Raw genomic sequence first — 20713 nt, 5'->3', positions numbered from 1 at the left:
CGTAGTGCTTGAATCAACATTGATGGGCTCGATGATTGCCCCCGCAGCGCCAACATGGTGCAAATGGATTTGCATTCACACCCCACGGCGGACTCTGAGTCATCCTAGGTCTGGCATCTGTGGGCGTGTAGGCCCTGCCATGTAGAGTTCTGCCTGCTGAAGGCGTTATTTTATGCACAGTACTTGCCGGTGAGTTCCGATGCTGCAATGATATCTGTTTAGTGTTATCGATCATGGACATAAAAACCTGGGCTATCGTGAACTCCTTGCTCAGATCTTGGGATTCGGCAGACAGCAGTTTGCGAAGACTGACCTCGTGGCCGATTCCAAGCAGGAAAAAGTCCCGCAACATTTCCCCCAAAATTCAGCAAACACGCACGGTCCCGCAAGGTGTCTTAGGTCGGCGACATAGCTCACCACGTCCTGGCCCTCGGAGCGGTGGTGCGTGTAAAAGCGATACCTGGCCAGCGGTTTGAGGTGTTCCCGAACCAGCGTGCACAACTCTTCACATGTCTTCTCCGTTGGCTTCATCGGTGCTAGCAGATTTTTGATGAGGCCATATATCGTGGACCCGCAAATGGTGAAGAGAATCGCCCTGCGCTTGACCGCAGTTTCCTCCTTTTCCAGCTCATTGGCCATGAAGTATTGGTCAAGACATTCAACGAAGGCTTCCCAATCATCACCCTCAACAAATCTCTCAAGGATACCAACGGCAGCCATAACAGTGTGAAAGTTCGTGATCTGTTACCCGTTGCCTATTGTTACGTTTAGAATAACTCCATAAGACTGTACATCTTAAATTCAAACTGTTGTGACCTTGGTCTCTTTATTGTAACTCCAGAGTGAGGAGGCAACATGGTGGTCTGCCTTTTATACCTGCTTGCCCAGGGTGTGCAGGTGACCCTTGGGTCTCCCACAAGTGCGCCCCCTGGTGGCAAGTCTTACACATTGGTAATGTTTACATAGATAACACTTACAATGGCCATTCCTTTCACACTGAACACCATTGCTGGAGGAACTGTTACGTCTCACCATTCAGTGCAACACACTAAGCCACTTCCGAAGGTGCACACGAATTTGTCCAAGACTGGAAAGTGGTGAAAATAAAGATTTTGATGGTTGAGATCACATTTGGTCTTCACTCTCACTGTAGAACATGATGAAATTGACTGGTCTCGCATCAATTTTGTATTTTGTCTGTTCATAAATGAATTTAGCAAATGTAATTTCATGTTTTACTTTAGAAAATGTGGGCAGTTATTTTTCACACTAATTATAATCTGGTGTCATTACTGATCTCAGACTGCATTTGATTTTTTTTACTCGTTCCTGGGATGTGGGCATTGCTGGCAAGGCCAGTACTTATTGTCCATCCCTAATTGCCCTTGAGAAGGTGGTGGTGAGCCGTCTTCTTGAACTGATGCAGTCCGTGTGATGAAGGCACTCCCCTAGTGCTGTTAGGGAGGGAGTTCCAGGATTTTGACCCAACGGCGATGAAGGAACGGCGATTTATTTCCAAGTTAGGATGTTGTGTAACTTGGAGAGGAACTTGGACGGGATGGTGTTCGCATGCGCCTGCTGCCCTTGTCCTTCTCGGTGATAGAGGTTGTGGGTTTGGGAGCTGCTGTTGATGAAGCCTTGGCGAGTTGCTGCAGTGCATCTTGTAGATGGTACACACTGCATCAACGGTGTGCCGGTGGTGGAGGGAGTGAATGTTGAAGGTGGTGGATGGGGTGCAAACCAAGCACGCTGCTTTGTCCTAGATGTTGTTGAGCTTCTTGAGTATTAGAACATAAGAAATAGGAACAGGATCAGGCCATACGGCCCCTCGAGCGTGCTCCGTATTCAATAAGATCATGGCTGATCTGATCATGGACTCAGCTCCACTTCCCTGCCCGCTCCCATAACCCCTTATTGTTTAAGAAACTGTCTATTTCTGTCTTAAATTTATTCAATGTCCCAGCTTCCACAGCTCTCTGAGGCAGCGAATTCCACAGATTTACAACCCTCAGAGAAGAAATTTCTCCTCATCTCTGTTTTAAATGGGCGGCCCCTTATTCTAAGATCATGCCCTCTAGTTCTCGTCTCCCCCATCAGTAGAAACATCCTCTCTGCATCTACCTTGTCAAGCCCCCTCATAATATAATACGTTTCGATAAGATCACCTCTCATTCTTCTGAATTCCAATGAGTACAGGCCCAACCTACTCAACCTTTCCTCAAGTCAACCTCCTCATCCCCGGAATCAACTGGATTCCGTTGGAGCTGCACTCATCCACTCCTGACTTGTGCCCTGTAGATTGTGGAAAGGCTTTGGGGAGTCAGGAGCTGAGACACTCACTGCAGAATATCCAGCCTCTGACCCGCTCTTGTTGCCACAGTGTTTATGTGGCTGGTCCAGTTAAGTTTCTGGTCAATGGTGACCCCCAGAATGTTGATGGTGGAGGATTCAGCGATGGTAATGCCGTTGAATGTCAAGGGGCAGTGGTTACACTCTCGCATGTCGGAGATAGTCATTGCCTGGCACTTGTGTGGTGCGAATGTAACCTGCCACTTATCAGCCCAAGTCTGAATGTTGTCCAGGGTTTGCTGCATGCGGGTATGGACTGCTTCATTTTCTGAGGAGTTGCGAATGGAACTGAACACTGTGTACTCATCAGCGAACATCCCCACTTCTGACCTTATGATGGAGGGAAGGTCATTAATGAAGCAGCTAAAGATGGTTGGGCTTAGGACACTGCCCTGAGGGACTCCTGCAGCGATGTCCTGGGACTGGGATGATTGACCTCCAACCACCACAACCATCTTCCTTTGTGCTAGGTATGACTCCAGTCAGTGGAGAGTTTTCCCCGATTCTCATTGAATTCAGTTTTACTTGGGCTCCTTGATGCCACACTCGGTCAAATGCTGCCTTGATGTCAAGGGCAGTCACTCTCACCTCACCTCTAGAACTCAGCTCTTTTGTCTATGTTTAGACCAAGGCTGTAATGAGGTCTGGAGCCAAGTGGTCTTGGCAGAACTGAAACTGAGCATCGGTGACCAGGTTTATTGGTGCGTAAGTGCTACTTGATAGCACTGTCAACGACACTTTCCATCACTTTGCTGATGACTGAGACCATCCATTCAACTGCCTCTGCCTTTCCCTTCCTTCCCCTAGCTCACTGGGCCAAACTTCCTCGAAGGATCCCTCCTACCCTAGCCCTGACCCTTTCTCCAGCTTCTCTCCAATCTCCCTTCATGACCTTTCTGAGCTCATCCTGTCTGAGATCCACTTCCTGCTCCCTTGACCCTATTCCCACCAAACTGCTGACCACTCAACTTCCTTTTCTGGCTCCCATGTTAGCTGAGGTTGTTAACGGTTCTCTCTCCTCCGGTACTGTCCCCCTCTCCGTTAAATCTGCTGTCATCACCCCTCTCTTCAAAAAAAACAACCTTCGACCCCTCCGTCCTTGCAAACTACCGCTGCATCTCTAACCGCCCTATCCTCTTCAAAGTCCTTGAATGTGTTGTCACCTCCCAAATCCGCGCCCACCTTTCCCACAATTCCATGTTTGAATCCCCCCAATCTGGATTCCGTGCCTGCCACAGTACTGAAACGGCACTCATTGAAGTCACAAATGACATCTTTTGTGACTGTGACAAAGACAAACTATCCCTCCTCCTCCTTGACTTCTCTGCAGTCTTTGACACGGTTGAGCACTCTATCCTTCTCCAACATCTCTGCACTGTCATCCAACTGGCTGGGACTGCACTTGCCTGGGTCCATTGTTACCTATCTAACTATAGCCAGAGAATCACCTGAAATGGCTTCTCTTTCTGCCACTGCATCATTACCTCTGATGTCCCCCAAGGATCTATCCTTGGTCCCATTCTATTTCTCATCTACATGTTTCCCCTTGGCGACATCATCCGAAAACACAGTGTCAGTTTCCACATGTACGCTGATGACACCCAGTTCTACCTCAATACCACTTCTCTCGACCCCTTCACAGTCTCTAAATTTGCAGACTGCTTGTCCGCCATCCAGTTCTGGATGTGCAGAAATTTTCTCCAATTGAATATTGGGAAGACCGAAGCCATTGTTTTCAATCCCCGCCACAAACTCCATTTCCTAGCCACTGACTTCATCCCTCTTCCCAACTTCTGTCTGAGGCTGAACCAAGCTGTTCGCAACCTTGGTGCCATGTTTGAATCCCTCCAGTCCAGATTCCGTGCTTGCCACAGGACCGAAACGGCTCTCATTGTAGTCATAAATGGCATCCTTTGTGACTGTGACAATGCATTCCTGGCTGGCCTCCAGCATTCTACCCTACATAAGCTAGAGGTGATCCAAAACTTGGCTGCCCGTGTCCTAACTCGCACCAAGTCCCGTTCACCCATCACTCCTGTGTTCGCTGACCTAAATTGGTTAAGCAATGCCTCAATTTCAAAATTCTCATCGTTAATTTCAAATTCCTCCATGGCCTCGCCCTTCCCTATCTCTGTAATCTCCTCCAGCCCCACAACCTCCCAAGTAGGGAGGAACTTAATACAATCACTATCACTAATGAAGTAGTACTCGGTAAAATAATGGGACTAAAGGCGGACAAGTCCCCTGGACCTGATGCCTCACATCCTAGGGTCTTAAGAGAAGTGGCTGCAGAGATAGTGGCTGCATTGGTTGTAATATACCAAAATTCCCTGGATTCTGGGGCGGTCCCAGCAGATTGGAAAACCGCAAATGTAACGCCCCTATTTAAAAAAGGAGACAGACAAAAAGCAGGAAACTATAGACCAGTTAGCCTAACATCTGTCGTTGGGAAAATGTTGGAGTCCATTATTAAGGAAGCAGTAGCGGGACATTTGGAAAAGCATGATTCAATCAAGCAGAGTTAGCATGGTTTTATGAAAGGGAAATCATGTTTGACAAATTTACTGGAGTTCTTTGAGGATATAACTAGCAGGGTGGACAAGGGGGAACCAGTGGATGTGGTGTATTTGGATTTCTAGAAGGCATTTGATAAGGTGCCACATAAGAGTGACTGCAAAAGATAAAAGTTCACGGGGTTGGGGGTAATATATTAGCATGGATAGAGGATTGGCTAACTAACAGAAAATAGAGAGTCGGGATAAATGAGTCATTTTCCGTTTGGCAAACAGTGATTAGCGGGGTGTCACAGGAATCGGTGCTGGGTCCTCAACTATTTACAAACTATATTAATGATTTGAATGAAGGGACCGAGTATAATGTAGCCAAGTTTGCTGATGATACAAAGATGGGTGGGAGAGCAAATTGTGAGGAGGACACAAAACATCTGCAAAGGGATATAGACAGGCTAAGTGAGTGGGCAAACATTTGGCATATGGAGTATAATGTGGGAAAATGTGAAGTTATCCACTTTGGCAGAAATAATAGAAAAGCAAATTATAATTTAAATGGAGAAAAATTGCAAAGTGCTGCAATACAGAGAAACCTGGGGGTCCTTGTGCACGGAACACAAAAAGTGAGTATGCAGGTACAGCAAGTAATCAGGAAGGCAAATGGAATGTTGGCCTTTAGTGCAAAGGGGATAGAGTATAAAAGCAGATAAGTCCTGCTACAACTGCAAGGGTATTGGTGAGGCCACACCTGAAGTACTGCGTGCAGTTTTGGTCCCTGCATGTAAGGAAGGATATACTTGCATTGGAGGCAGTTCAGAAAAGGTTCACTAGGTTGATTCCGGAGATGAGGGTGTTGACTTATGAGGATAGGTTGAGTAGGTTGGACTGATACACATTGGAGTTCAGAAGAATGAGAGGTGATCTTATTGAAACTTATAAGATAATGAGGGGGCTCGACAAGGTGGATGCAGAGAGAATATCTCATAGGGGAAACTAAAACTAAAACTAGGGGACATAGTCTCAGAATAAGGGGCCACCCATTTAAAATTGAGATGAGAAATATTTTCTCTCAGAGGATTGTAAATCTATGGAATTTTTTGCTCCAGAGAACTGTGGAGGCTGGGTCATTGAATATATTTAAGGTGGAGATAGCCAGATTTTTGAGCGATAAGGGAGTGAAGGGTTATGGGGAGCAGGCAGGGAAGTGGAGCTGAGTCCATGATCAGATCAGCCATGATCTTATTGAATGGCGGAGCAGCCTTGAGGGGCCAAATGGCCTACTCCTGCTCCTATTTCTTATGTCTGCAGTCCTCTAATTCTGCAGGAAATTAGGAGTGCATGCAATAAAGGTGCAGCAGTTATAATGGGTGACTTTAATATGCACATAGATTGGGCTAGCCAAACTGGAAGCAATACGGTGGAGGAGGATTTCCTGGAATGCATAAGGGATGGTTTTCTAGACCAATATGTCGAGGAACCAACTAGGGGGGAGGCCATCTTAGACTGGGTGTTGTGTAATGAGAGAGGATTAATTAGCAATCTCATTGTGCGAGGCCCCTTGGGGAAGAGTGACCATAATATGGTGGAATTCTGCATTAGGATGGAGAATGAAACAGTTAATTCAGAGACCATGGTCCAGAACTTAAAGAAGGGTAACTTTGAAGGTATGAGGCATGAATTGGCTAAGATAGATTGGCTAATGATACTTAAGGGGTTGACTGTGGATGGGCAATGGCAGACATTTAGAGAACGCATGGATGAATTACAACAATTGTACATTCCTGTCTGGCGTAAAAATAAAAAAGGGAAGGTGGCTCAACCGTGGCTATCTAGGGAAATCAGGGATAGTATTAAAGCCAAGGAAGTGGCATACAAATTGGCCAGAAATAGCAGCGAACCTGGGGACTGGGAGAAATTTAGAACTCAGCAGAGGAGGACAAAGGGTTTGATTAGGGTAGGGAAAATGGAGTACGAGAAGAAGCTTGCAGGGAACATTAAGGCGGATTGCAAAAGTTTCTATAGGTATGTAAAGAGAAAGAGGTTAGTAAAGACAAACGTAGGTCCCCTGCAGTCAGAATCAGGGGAAGTCATAACGGGGAACAAAGAAATGGCAGACCAATTGAACAAGTACTTTGGTTCAGTATTCACTAAGGAGGACACAAACAACCTTCCGGATATAAAAGTGGTCAGAGGGTCTATTAAGGAGGAGGAACTGAGGGAAATCTTTATTAGTCGGGAAATTGTGTTGGGGAAATTGATGGGATTGAAGGCCGATAAATCCCCAGGGCCTGATGGACTGCATCCCAGAGTACTTAAGGAGGTGGCCTTGGAAATAGCGGATGCATTGACAGTCATTTTCCAACATTCCATTGACTCTGGATCAGTTCCTATCGAGTGGAGGGTAGCCAATGTAACCCCACTTTTTAAAAAAGGAGGGAGAGAGAAAGCAGGGAATTATAGACCGGTCAGCCTGACCTCAGTAGTGGGTAAAATGATGGAATCAATTATTAAGGATGTCATAGCAGCGCATTTGGAAAATGGTGACATGATAGGTCCAAGTCAGCATGGATTTGTAAAAGGGAGATCATGCTTGACAAATCTTCTGGAATTTTTTGAGGATGTTTCCAATAAAGTGGACAAAGGAGTACCAGTTGATGTGGTATATTTGGACTTTCAGAAGGCTTTCGACAAGGTCCCACACAGGAGATTAATGTGCAAAGTTAAAGCACATGGGATTGGGGGTAGTGTGCTGACGTGGATTGAGAACTGGTTGTCAGACAGGAAGCAAAGAGTAGGAGTAAATGGGTACTTTTCGGAATGGCAGGCAGTGACTAGTGGGGTACCGCAGGGTTCTGTGCTGGGGCCTCAGCTGTTTACATTGTACATTAATGATTTAGACGAGGGGATTAAATGTAGTATCTCCAAATTTGCGGATGACACTAAGTTGGGTGGCAGTGTGAGCTGCGAGGAGGATGCTATGAGGCTACAGAGTGACTTGGATAGGTTAGGTGAGTGGGCAAATGCGTGGCAGATGAAGTATAATGTGGATAAATGTGAGGTTATCCACTTTGGTGGTAAAAACAGAGAGACAGACTATTATCTGAATGGTGACAGATTAGGAAAAGGGAAGGTGCAACGAGACCTGGGTGTCATGGTACATCAGTCATTGAAGGTTGGCATGCAGGTACAGCAGGCGGTTAAGAAAGCAAATGGCATGTTGGCCTTCATAGCGAGGGGATTTGAGTACAGGGGCAGGGAGGTGTTGCTACAGTTGTACAGGGCCTTGGTGAGGCCACACCTGGAGTATTGTGTACAGTTTTGGTCTCCTAACTTGAGGAAGGACATACTTGCTGTTGAGGGAGTGCAGCGAAGATTCACCAGACTGATTCCCGGGATGGTGGGACTGACCTATCAAGAAAGACTGAATCAACTGGGCTTATATTCACTGGAGTTCAGAAGAGTGAGAGGGGACCTCATAGAAACGTTTAAAATTCTGACGGGTTTGGACAGGTTGGATGCAGGAAGAATGTTCCCAATGTTGGGGAAGTCCAGAACCAGGGGTCACAGTCTAAGGATAAGGGGTAAGCCATTTAGGACCGAGATAAGGAGAAACTTCTTCACCCAGAGAGTGGTGAACCTGTGGAATTCTCTACCACAGGAAGTAGTTGAGGCCAATTCACTAAATATATTCAAAAGGGAGTTAGATGAAGTCCTTACTACTCGGGGGATCAAGGGGTATGGCGTGAAAGCAGGAAGTGGGTACTGAAGTTTCATGTTCAGCCATGAACTCGTTGAATGGCGGTGCAGGCTAGAAGGGCTGAATGGCCTGCTCCTGCACCTATTTTCTATGTTTCTATGTTTCTATGCCCTCTTGAGTATCCTTGATTATAATCGCTCAACCATTGGTGGCCGTGCCTTCTTTTGCCTAGGTCCGAAGCTCTGGAACTCCTGGCCGAAACCTCTCAGCCTCTCTTTCCTCCTTCAAGACGCTCCTTAAAACTTACCTCTTTGACTGTGCTAATTTCTACTTATACGGCCCGGTGCCAAATTGTTTTATCTCGATACTCCTGTGAAGCGCCTTGGGCGTTTCACTTCGTTAAAGACACTATATAAATTACAAGCTGTTGTTGTTGTTGGTGTTGTTGATGATTGAGAGTAAACTGATGGGGCGGTAATTGGTCGGATTGGATTTGTCCTGCTTTTTGTGAACAGGACATACCTGGGCAGTTTTCCACCTTGTCAAGTAGATGTCAGTGTTCTAGCTGTACTGGAACAGTTTGGCTAGAGGTGCAGCTAGTTTTGGAGCATGTCTTCAGCACAACAGCCGGGATGTTGTCGGGGCTCATAGCCTTTGCTGTATCCAGTGCACTCAGCCGCTTACTGATATCACATGGAGTGAATCAAATTGGCTGAAGACTGGCTTCTGTGATGGTGAGGACCTCAGGAGGAGGCCAACATGGATCAGCCACTCGACACTTTTGGCTGAAGATGGTTGCAAATACTGCAGCCTTGTCTTTTGCATTTGCGTGCTGGGCTCCGCCATCATTGAGTATGGGGATATTCATGGAGCCTCCTCATCCAGTTAGTTGTTTAATTGTCCACCACCATTCATGATTGGATGTAGTAGGACTGCAGAGCTTTGATCTGATCCTTTGTTTGTGGGATCGCTTAGCTCTGTTCATAGTATGCTGCTTCTGCTGCTTAGTCCTGTGTTGCAACTTCCCCAGGTTGGTACCTCATTTTTATGTACACCTGGTGCTTCTCCTGCAATGCTCTTCTGCACTCCTCATTGAACGAGGGTTGGTCCCTTGGCTTGATGGTAATGGTAGAATGAGGGATAAGCCAGGCAATGAGGTTACAGATTGTAGTGGAATACAATTCTGCTGCTGCTGATGGCCCACAGCGCCTCATGGATGCCAAGTTTTGAGCTGCTAGATCTGTTCTAAATCTATCCCATTTAGCACGGTAGTAGTGCCACACAACACGAGGCTGGTGTCTTCAGTGTGAAGACGTGACTTCATCTCCACAATGTGCGGTGATCACTGCTATCAATGCTGTTGTAGACAGATGCATCTGCAACAGGTAGATTGGTGAGGACGAGGTCAAGTAGGTTTCTCCCTTGTGTTGGTTCTTTCACCACCTCTCACAGGCCCAGTCAGGACTCAGCCAGCTCGGTCTGTGGTGATGCTACCGAGCCAATGTGATGGACATTGAAGTCCTCCACAGAGTACATTCTGTGCCCTGGCTACTCTCAGTGCTTCTTCCAAGTGGTGTTCAACATGGAGGAGTACTGATTCATCAGCTGAGGGAGGGCATCATCATCATAGGCAGTCCCTCGGAATCATCAAGACTTGCTTCCACTCCTGAAGTGAGTTCTTTGGTGGCTGAACAGTCCAATACGAGAGCCACAAACTCTGTCACAGGTGGGACAGATAGTCGTTGAGGGAAGGGGTGGGTGAGATTGGTTTGCCGCATGCTCTTTCCGCTGCCTGCGCTTGATTTCTGCATGCTCTCGGCGTTGAGACTCGAAGTGCTCAGCGCCCTCTCGGATGCACTTCCTCTAGTTAGGGCGGTCTTGGGCCAGGGACTCCCAGGTGTCAGTGGGGATGTCGCACTTTATCAGGGAGGCTTTGAGGGCGTCCTTGTAATGTTTCCGCTGCCCATCTTTGGCTTGTTTGCCATGAAGGAGCTCCGAGTAGAGCACTTGCTTTGAGAGTCTCGTGTCTGGCATGCGAACTATGTAGCCTGCCCAGCGGAGCTGATCGAGTGTGGTCAGTGCTTCAATGCTGGGGATGTTAGCCTGGACAAGGACGCTGATGTTGGTGCACCTGTCCTCCCAGGGGATTTGTAGGATCTTGCGGAGACATCGTTGGTGATATTTCTCCAGCAACGTGAGGTGTCTGCTGTACATGGTCCATGTCTCTGAGCCATACAGGAGAGCAGGTATTACTACAGCCCTGAGGGAGGGCAGGAGGCAGTAATCAGCAGGCGATTTCCTTGACCATGCTTGACCTGAAGTCATGTGACTTCATGGGGTCCGGAGTCAATGTTGAGAACACCCAGGCCCACTTCCTCCCGACTGTATATCACTGTATAGCCACCTCGGGTGGATCTGTCTTGCCGGTGGGACAGGACATACCCAGGGATGGTGATGGAGGAGTCTGGGACATTGATTCTGAGTATGACTATGTCAGGCTGTTTGCTTGACTAGTCTGTGGGACAGCTCTCCCAATTTTGGCACAAGTCCCCAGATGTTAATGAGGAGGACTTTGCAGGGTCGATTGGGCTGGGAGTGTCGTTGTCGTGTCCGAAGCCGGTGCCGAAGTTGATATGGGGTGGTCAGACCGGTCTTCTTATTATTATTGTTTTTCATTGCCGTTTGTTACAACTGAATGGCTTGCTGGACCATTTCAGAGGGCAGTTAAGAGTCAACCACATTGCTGTTTATTCCGGATTTATTTAATTAACTGAATTTAAATTCCACAGCTGCCATGGTGGGATTTGAACTCACGTCTTCGGATCATTAGTCCAAGCCTCTGGATTACTCGTCCTGTAACTGAACCACTATGATACCGTTTACGTTTATATATATATATGTATATAAAATTTTGCATCTATTGAATCCATTACATTTCATGTCACACTGCAAATTGTCAAATATATAAAAACAGAAAAAGGACAGTTATATTCTGTTGGACTTTATGATTTTGATAACCTGTTCTGTCCCCCCAAGTACAAAGGCCCAGAATTTACATGCAGCTGCCAATCTACAGAAATTAAATTCAGCAATGAACCTCTAATTAACCTCATGATATCCGTGTTGAGATCAATTCCCCACAGGGATCCTTGACCATAGGCAGGTCAGCTCAAACGCAGCTCTATCTTTGCAGCTAAACACCACAACTGTGCCCAGATCACAAACTACCTATGAGCAACACTGTAGGAAATCAGCTTGTATGGCCTGGATTTTACAGTCAGCAGCAAAGTCACTGCACTTGCTGCTGATCTCGAAGAAAGCTGTCCACAACGCTGTGACGTCGATATCACCTTTCCTGACGTTAATTTCATTCAGGTTCCAACTGTAGGGGATCTCCAACGTTCAGCAACAGTGATGTCATCAAGCAGGCTAGGCAGCCAATCATATTTGGAGAATATTCAGACAGCAAACGAGGAAGTAAAAAACACTGATTATCCTTCACTTTTTATAAATTTTATAGACAGTGAAATAAAGATTGGGACATACTCATGGGATTAAGATAGAAGCTGAAATATCATAAACAAACTTAAAAAAAAACATATTAAAAACCTATAGAATTTTATCATAATGGAAGAATTTGACATTCCACAAATATGAAACCAGTTTTTCTGGACCAGAGAGGTAGTTCAGGAGTAGTTACGACTTAATAACATTTGAAAACTCAGTTATACCTAATTTAACAAAGCTTAACTTTTTCTGGGGTTTTTAACAGTGATATTACGGCGTAAAAGAGGAAGTCCACCTCAGTTAATTGATTTCTAAACGTTGCGGTCTGTGGGGACGTTAAAAGCGCATCCTGTGGAGGAGCAGGGAATCACTGACAGCAACTTCTGGATTTCCATAATTAATTGCGCATGTGCGGATACCAGAAGTTGCTGTCAGTTTCACAGAGTGATGCCGGTGAACGCCGACAGTTTCGCTGTCATTACAACCTCAAAATCTGGGCTAATAATATGTTTATTTCTTGTTATTTTATCAAAAGTACATTTTAAAATTGTTTATAAATGTTTCAACCTCATAGAACAGCATCTGCAAAAAAAAGAGACATAAGCAAGGAAAATAACCAGAGTTTCATAGTATAAGTGCCCTTATGTTCACTGTTCAAGCAGGAATACATAGGGTTCTTAACCCGCCCGGTTTTGGCTAGAGTCTTCTGAAATTGGCGATTCCTCTCCCTTGGCAACTTGCGAGAAAAGTTTGTTATATCGCCAGTTCGCGCATGCGCTTCAGCACTGCAATCTGTGCAGGGTGAATGAACTTTGGGACACCATTCTATCTCCCCATCAGTTTTCATTCAGGTGGAAATTACACTAGGCTCCACGATGTACTTTCCCGCCTCTGCCCCAGTGATGTCACCCCTACCATTGCAGAACTGGAACCAGCTGGTGGCATGAACAATAGAGGGTCAGGAGTCCATGGGACTTCAGAAGTCGAGGGGCTCAGTAGTCAGCAATCAGGGGACCTCGGGAGGAGCTCAGGAGTCGGGATTCGGCGATGGACAGAGACTGGGAAATGGGGGCTGGTGGGAAAAATGAAGACTGGGGAATTGAAACTTAGGGAGAGGGAGACTGGAGGCTCGGGGAGAGAGGCATACGTGAGGCTCAGGAAGAGATGGCGACTGGAGATTGGGGGAACAGGATGAGATGGAGACTGGGGAATGGGGCTGGGGTGAGAAGGAGACTGGGGAATGGGGCTGGGGTGAGAAGGAGACTGGAGAATGGGGCTGGGGTAAAAAAGAGACTGAGGAATAGGGCTGAAGTGGGAAGGAGACTGGGGAATAGGGGTTCATGGAGAGATGAAGACCAGGGGCTCAGGAGAGACAGAGACTGGGTAATTGAGGCTCGGAGAGAAGAGACTGGAGAATGGGGTTTGGCGAGAGATGGAGACTATAGAATGGGGGCTGGTGGGAGAAATGAAGACTGGGGAATTGGAACTTAGGGAGAGGGAGACTGGGGGCTCGGGGAGAGATGGTGAGCTTGGGGAGTGTCTGGGACTGGTAATGGGAGCTTGGGGAGAGATGGAGATGGAGAGATGGAGATGGGGAGAAGACAGGAATGGGAGCTGGAGTGAGATGGAGACTGGAGGCGAGAGGCATACTGGGGAATGGGGGCTCAGCGAGAGAGGAATACTGGAGGCTCAGGGAAAGATGCTGACTGGGGAATGGGGGCACAGGATGAGATGGAGACTGGGGAATGGGACTGGGGTGAAAAGGAGACTGGGGAATGGGGCTGGGGTGAGAAGGAAACTGGGAAATAGGTGCTTGGGGGGGATAGAGGATTGGGGGCTCGGGGAGACTGGGGAATGGGGGCTCAGAGCGATGAGACTAGAGAATGGGGTCTCGGGGAGGCTGGGGAATGGGGGCTCAGAGAGATGAGACTGGAGAATGGGGGCTCGGAGCGAGATGGAGACTATAGAATGGGAGCTCAGGGAGAGATGGAGACATAGAAACATAGAAAATAGGTGCAGGAGTAGGCCATTCGGCCCTTCGAGCCTGCACTGCCATTCAACAAGATCATGGCTGATCACCCACGCCAGTACCTCCCCCCCACGCCCCCTCCACACCCCCCTGACCCCCCCGGCCGGAAGGACCACATCCAACTCCCTCCCGAACACATCCAATGAACTGGCATCAACAACTCTCCGCGGCAGGGAACCCCACAGGCCAACAACTCCCCGAATGAAGAAGTCTCTCCTAATCCCAGCTCCAAACAGCCCACCCCCCCCCCCCCACCCCCGGCTCCTGACCCACCCAACACCGGGAACACACACCCCCAGCACCCAATCCGCCCCGTCCCGTCAGAATCCTTCCCAAATGCTGAATACCCCCGGATGTCGAGCCCCCAGCCCCGGCCACCCCGGAGCCACGCCCCCGCGACGCCAACCACACCACATCCACCAACCGCCATCTGCGCAGTCAACCCGTCCACCCCACTCTGAACACTCCCCGCACCGAGGCACAGAGCCCCAAGGCCCGCCCCTCCAACACACTTCGCCCCACCAGACCTTGCTGCAATGTGGCCCCTCCTGTCCCCCGCCATGGGTTTCTCCGCCCCCCACCTCCACCACTCTCCCCTCCATCCCCCGCCCCCGCCTCCCGGGGGCGGTAACCTTCTGGGGCAGGGAATTTTAGCCCCCAGCTTGGAAGTCCTGCGCCCGCCGCAGAATTGGCCTTACCACCCCTCAATGGAAGAGACTGGAGACTGGGAGCTCGCGGAGAGATAGGGACGCGAATGGGGGTTTGGGAAGAGATGGAGACTGGAGAATGGGGCCTCGGAGAGAGGGAAACTGGGGAATGGAGGCTGCGGGGGGGGGGGGAGATGGAGACTGGGAAATAGGGGCTGGAGGAGGGATGTAGACTGGGGGTTCAGTGAGAGAGGGAGACTGGGGAATGGGGGCTTGGGAAGAGAGGGAGACTGGGTATGGAGGCAGAGATTGAGACTGGAGAATTGGGGTTCAGCGAAAGATGGGGACTGGGGAATGGGGGATCGGAGAGAGATGGAGACTGGGGGGAGAGATATAGACTGGGAATGGGGGCTCAAGGAGAGAGGGAGATTGGGGGTAAGGTGGAGATTGGGGAGTGGGGAATTGTGACCAGAACGTCACTTGATCAAATCTTCAGGAATGCCTCCAATCACAGTTGGCAACCCTATCCTGGGGTCCAACTACATAGATAAATGACTGCTAGTAGAAAAGTTACCACCACAAGTACATTTTCTACACTAGCCAATATGTTTCCAGGGAAAGCGAGTTTAGCAGTCTCCAGAACCGGAGCTGGTAGCCCAAAAACACTCAAGGACCCTCCAGTATTCCAGCGATGCAACAGAAAATGTGCCCCCTTAAGGAAGAATAATGCAGATGATAATAGAGTCAATATTCATAGTCCAAGAACAGAAATGAGGTTGACAGAAACTTCATCTGGTTCTGATGGATGGAAAATATAATCCATATTAATGACAGAGAACTGGGGCACACCAAAATGCAACAATCAGAAGATCAGGAAGGCAGATTTAGGGCTACTTCCAAAGGGAGACCAAACAAACAACAAAGATTATCAGGATCAAGCAGTTTTTACACCTATTTGTCCTGTATTTTTGGCAGCTCACATTCGTGGGTTTACTATTAGATAAACTGTTTGCAAGAAACCTGATGAGGGGTTTGGCCCTCAAACATTTCACTTTTCCACCCTTTGGGAAGCTCACGGGCATGTGTACCTGCTGCATTTACGTGAAATGGACTTCTGGAAGGAGGGAACAAGTACAAAAGAATGGTGGTATTTTACACAAAGAAATAGGAAAATCCCTCAATGTCTATCCAATAATATATTATTCAATCTGCAATTAGATATAGTGTTTGGACATATTGTACAAATGCACACAAATGTTTAAAATTACACATCTAGGATTTGTAATTTGATTAGGAACAATACCAATTCTAGATATTGCAATTGTTGTCAACAATGCTTCTGAGGTGAATGCCTTTAGTGTGCAGTTGTTTTTAACCATTCCTCGCATGGCAACACCACCTCTGCCTCCAATATAAATTTAACATGGTACTGCTGTTGGAGCTCATAATGGTTAAAAAACATGAGCATCATTGTCTTAAGCCACATGTGTTCCCGCTTACCCCCATACAGGCAAAAAAAGAACTTTTACTTCTTGCTGCCTGTATAAATCTACTTCAGCTTTTGGGGAAGTTACCAAAAGAAGCAAGTTTTTATAAAACTGCTCATTTTCAGTGACACCCATATTTCAAGTTGCATCTTCCATACTAGCTACTGCAAAACAGATCATTAATATAAAGGAGTGGTTTCAATGACTGCAGAACGAAGGAAATGACACAGAAGAGTTTCAGTTGTTCTCCAATATAAATTGGATTATTTCTGCAATATCCTTCAACTGTGGCTTTGGCATACTTTGAAAATGTCTTATGATGGAACATTTTCTAGCATTAGTCATACAAAAAATGGAACCGACAGAAATTTTATAAGCTTTTGTTACAAAAGATTTTTGAAATAATTTTAAAAGAGAACTACAGAATTCTACTTGTACGACAGCAACATATTTATTGTCTTTTCCTTTTTGAGAAGAGAAAAAAGCTCAGATGTGGATTTTCAGATGTATACCTTCTGGAGCATTTACAGACTAAATGGTAATTGCTGATCCTTTCTCCTCATAATAAAATTGCTGCTGAATTCCTCCTGATAATCCTTCACAAAGCATGAAGCAGTTAAATTACAGAATGAAAACAAAACAAAACAAAAGCAATTTGGAAACACGTGATTCATTCCATAAGGAAACAAGGTTGTCTCAGGCACTTCTATTAAAATTGTTAACAATTCTTTCAGAAATTCTAACAATTCTCCTTACTCTACTCTTCATGTTTATGAACACACAACTGCGAAGATTATTTTTTATGGCCATTCTGTGACTGAGTTTACAATACACTGAAGGCACAAGCTATAATTGTCAAATTCCATATATAGTTCAATATGACTACTGTACAATATGTATTGCTTTGTCCCGTTCAGATCCACTGACAGTGAGGACAAGGTTGATAGATGAGCTGGGCTTGATGCATGACAGGATAAATGCAGCAGAGATTTGGAAGAGCTAAAGATTATAGGGAATGGAGGATAGGAGGTCAGCAAGGAGACCAGTTGAACAGTCAAAGGAAGGTGACAAAGACATGGATGGAGGCTTCAGCAGCATATAGGTTAAGACAGTGAAAATAGCCGGTCTTTGTGATGGAAAGGAGATGGGGTCGGAAGCTCAGTTCAGGATAATATTGGATGTTGAGGATGTTCAATCCAAGACAGAAGCTGGGGAGGGGAATGGAATCAGTGGCGAAGGTATGGAATTTATGGTGAAGTCTGCGATGATGGCTTTAGTCCGAACAAAGTTTAACTCATCCATGCCATTGTTACCTCTAGACTTGACTATTCCAGTCCTCTCCTGGTCCTCTCCCATCTTTCACCTCACAGAAACTTGCACACATCCAAAACTCTGTTGCCCGTATCCTAAGTCGCACCAAGTCCTGTTCACCCATCAACCCTGTGCTTGCTGACCTACATTGGTTCCAGCTCCGACAATGCCTCAATTTTAAAATTCTCATCCTTGTTTTCAAATCCCTCCATGGCCTCCTCCAGCCCTACAACCCTCTGTGCTCCTCCAATTCTGGCCTCTTGGGCATCCCCTATTTTAATCACTCCACCATTGGCGGCTGTATCTTCAGCTGCTTAGGCCCTAATCTCAGGAATTCCCTCCCTTAACATCCCTGCATCTCTCTCCTCCTTTAAGACACTCCTTAAAACCTACCTCTTTGACCAAGTTTTGGTCATCTGTCCCAATATCTCCTTTGTGACTCTGTCAAATTTCGTTTGCTAACATTCCTGGGAAGCAAGTTGGGATATTTTACTACATTAAAGGTGCTATCTAAATACAAGTTCTTGTTGTCAACTGAAGAAAATTACTTTTATTCATGCAATTCCTCAACAGAAACTGTGTATTCACAACACCCAGGGCTCAAGTGAAACTTTGAACCAGGGGACTAAAGCACAAATCAAGCCCCAGGCTGCAGAGTTGGGTCGACAGATGAAAACTACTTACAACAATTTCTTATATTAAATTAATACATTTCTTATATGCAAGTTTAAAGATTTTAGTATGAATTAGTTAATGAGTGTGCCTTAATGTTATAAACATTACTTATATGGCTATATGTTCAGTTAAATCAGAAATGCAAGAACGCAGCTGGAATCATTTTGCCAAAAAATAACTTCATTGATTAACATTTCAGCCTTTCAAGCAGTTCCTTTTATGTAGGATATTTGTTGATTGACCCATATCAGCTAATCAGTATTGTTAGTTGAGAATTTAAGCGAATGAGAGAATTGCCATTAACATGCCACTTTACAAGTCCTGCATCACAGATCGGTAATTATTTAGATTAATGGAGGGTAGATATGCCTGGACAATGATGATTGCCGATAACGTTAAAGTCAAGTCCTGAAAACAGGTTTCTCATGTACTCAGTATTTTAAATTTGACTGTAATTGTAAATTTTGCAGTTTGATTAATGCTTCGGGTTGCTCTTATTTGACACATTCTTAGGAGATTTGCTCATGTGACGTTTCAGCACATGACATTTGTTCACGTGGCACAGGAGGGCAGGAAAAAGAGTGGGAGAGCGATAGTGATAGGGGATTCAATTGTAAGGGGAATAGATAGGCGTTTCTGTGGCCGCAACCGAGACTCCAGGATGGTATGTTGCCTCCCTGGTGCAAGGGTCAAGGATGTCTCGGAGCGGGTGCAGGACATTCTGAAAAGGGAGGGTCAACAGCCAGTTGTCGTGGTGCACATTGGTACCAACGATATAGGTAAAAAAAGGGATGAGGTCCTACGAGATGAATTTAAGGAGCTAGGAGCTAAATTAAAATGTAGGACCTCAAAAGTAGTAATCTCGGGATTGCTACCAGTGCCACGTGCTAGTCAGAGTAGGAATCGCAGGATAGCTCAGATGAATGCGTGGCTTGAGCAGTGGTGCAGCAGGGAGGGATTCAAATTCCTGGGCAGTGAAACCAGTTCTGGGGGAGGTGGGACCAGTACAAACCGGACGGTCTGCACCTGGGCAGGACCGGAACCAATGTCCGAGGGGGAGTGTTAAATAGTGCTGTTGGGGAGGAGTTAAACTAATATGGCAGGGGGATGGGAACCAATGCAGGGAGACAGAGGGAAACAAAATGGAGACAAAAGCAAAAGACAGAAAGGAGATGAGTAAAAGTGGAGGGCAGAGAAATCCAAGGCAAAAACAAAAAGGGCCACTGTACAGCAAAATTCTAAAGGGTCAAAGTGTACTAAAAAGGCAAGCATGAAAGCTCGGTGCCTCAATGCAAGGAGTATTCGGAACCCAGGAGAGGACTCTGAGCGAGTTAGAGTGGGTGAGAGCTCAGATGAACAGGACCCCAAGAAAGAATGCAAAAGGCAGGAGGTAACAGAGCAGAGTAGCACTGGGGTAAGTGTAAACCACAAGGTGATAGGAAGGGACAATATGTATGAATATAAAGGGGCTGCAGGAGGGGTCAAAACTAAATATCATGGTTTAAAAACTAGTATTAAAACACTCTACCTAAACGCACACAGCATTTGAAATAAAATAAATGAGTTGACGGCACAGATCATTACAAATGGGTATGATTTCGTGGCCATTACAAAAACGTGGTTGCAGGGTGGCCAAGAGTGGGAATTAAACATACAGGGGTATCTGACAATTCGGAAAGATAGACAAGAAGAGAAAGGAGGTGGGGTAGCTCTGTTAATAAAGGATGATATCAGGGCAGTTGTGAGAGACGATATTGGTTCTAATGAACAAAATGTTGAATCATTGTGAGTGGAGATTAGAGATAGTAAGGGGAAAAAGTCACTGGTGGGCATAGTTTATAGGCCCCCAAATAATAACTTCATGGTGGGGCGGGCAATAATCAAGGGAATAATGGAGGCATGTGAAAAAGGAACGGCAATAATCATGGGGGATTTTAACCGACATATCGATTGGTCAAATCAAATCGCACGGGGTAGCCTTGAGGAGGAATTCATAGAATGCATACGGGATTGTTTCTTAGAACAGTATGTTACAGAACCTACAAGGGAGCAAGCTTTCTTAGATCTGGTCCTGTGTAATGAGACAGGAATAATAAACGATCTCCTAGTAAAAGATCCTCTCGAAATGAGTGATCACAGTATGGTTGAATTTGTAATACAGATTGAGGGTGAGGAAGTAGTGTCTCAAACGAGCGTACTATGCTTAAACAAAGGGGACTACAGTGGGATGAGGGCAGAGTTGGCTAAAGTAGACTGGAAACACAGACTAAACGGTGGCACAATTGAGGAACCGTGGAGGACTTTTAAGGAGCTCTTTCATAGTGCTCAACAAAAATATATTCCAGTGAAAAAGAAGAGCGGTAAGAGAAGGGATAACCAGCCGTGGATAACCAAGGAAATAAAGGAGAGTATCAAATTAAAAACCAATGCGTATAAGGTGGCCAAGGTTAGTGGGAAACTAGAAGATTGGGAACATTTTAAACGACAGCAAAGAATGACTA

General features: G+C 46.2%; 1 protein-coding gene across 8 annotated transcripts in view; it reads right to left on the bottom strand.

The window, feature by feature from the left end:
* LOC139259794 (RNA-binding motif, single-stranded-interacting protein 1-like) overlaps positions 1 to 20713 on the bottom strand; it is a 769398-nt gene that overhangs the window by 520377 nt on the left and 228308 nt on the right. The gene's annotated exons all lie outside the window — the stretch shown is intronic.

This window comes from Pristiophorus japonicus, chromosome 3 (genome assembly GCF_044704955.1).
Source record: "Pristiophorus japonicus isolate sPriJap1 chromosome 3, sPriJap1.hap1, whole genome shotgun sequence".
In the NCBI taxonomy this organism is placed as follows: domain Eukaryota; kingdom Metazoa; phylum Chordata; class Chondrichthyes; family Pristiophoridae; genus Pristiophorus; species Pristiophorus japonicus.
This window is presented reverse-complemented; position numbering and strand designations above follow the sequence as displayed.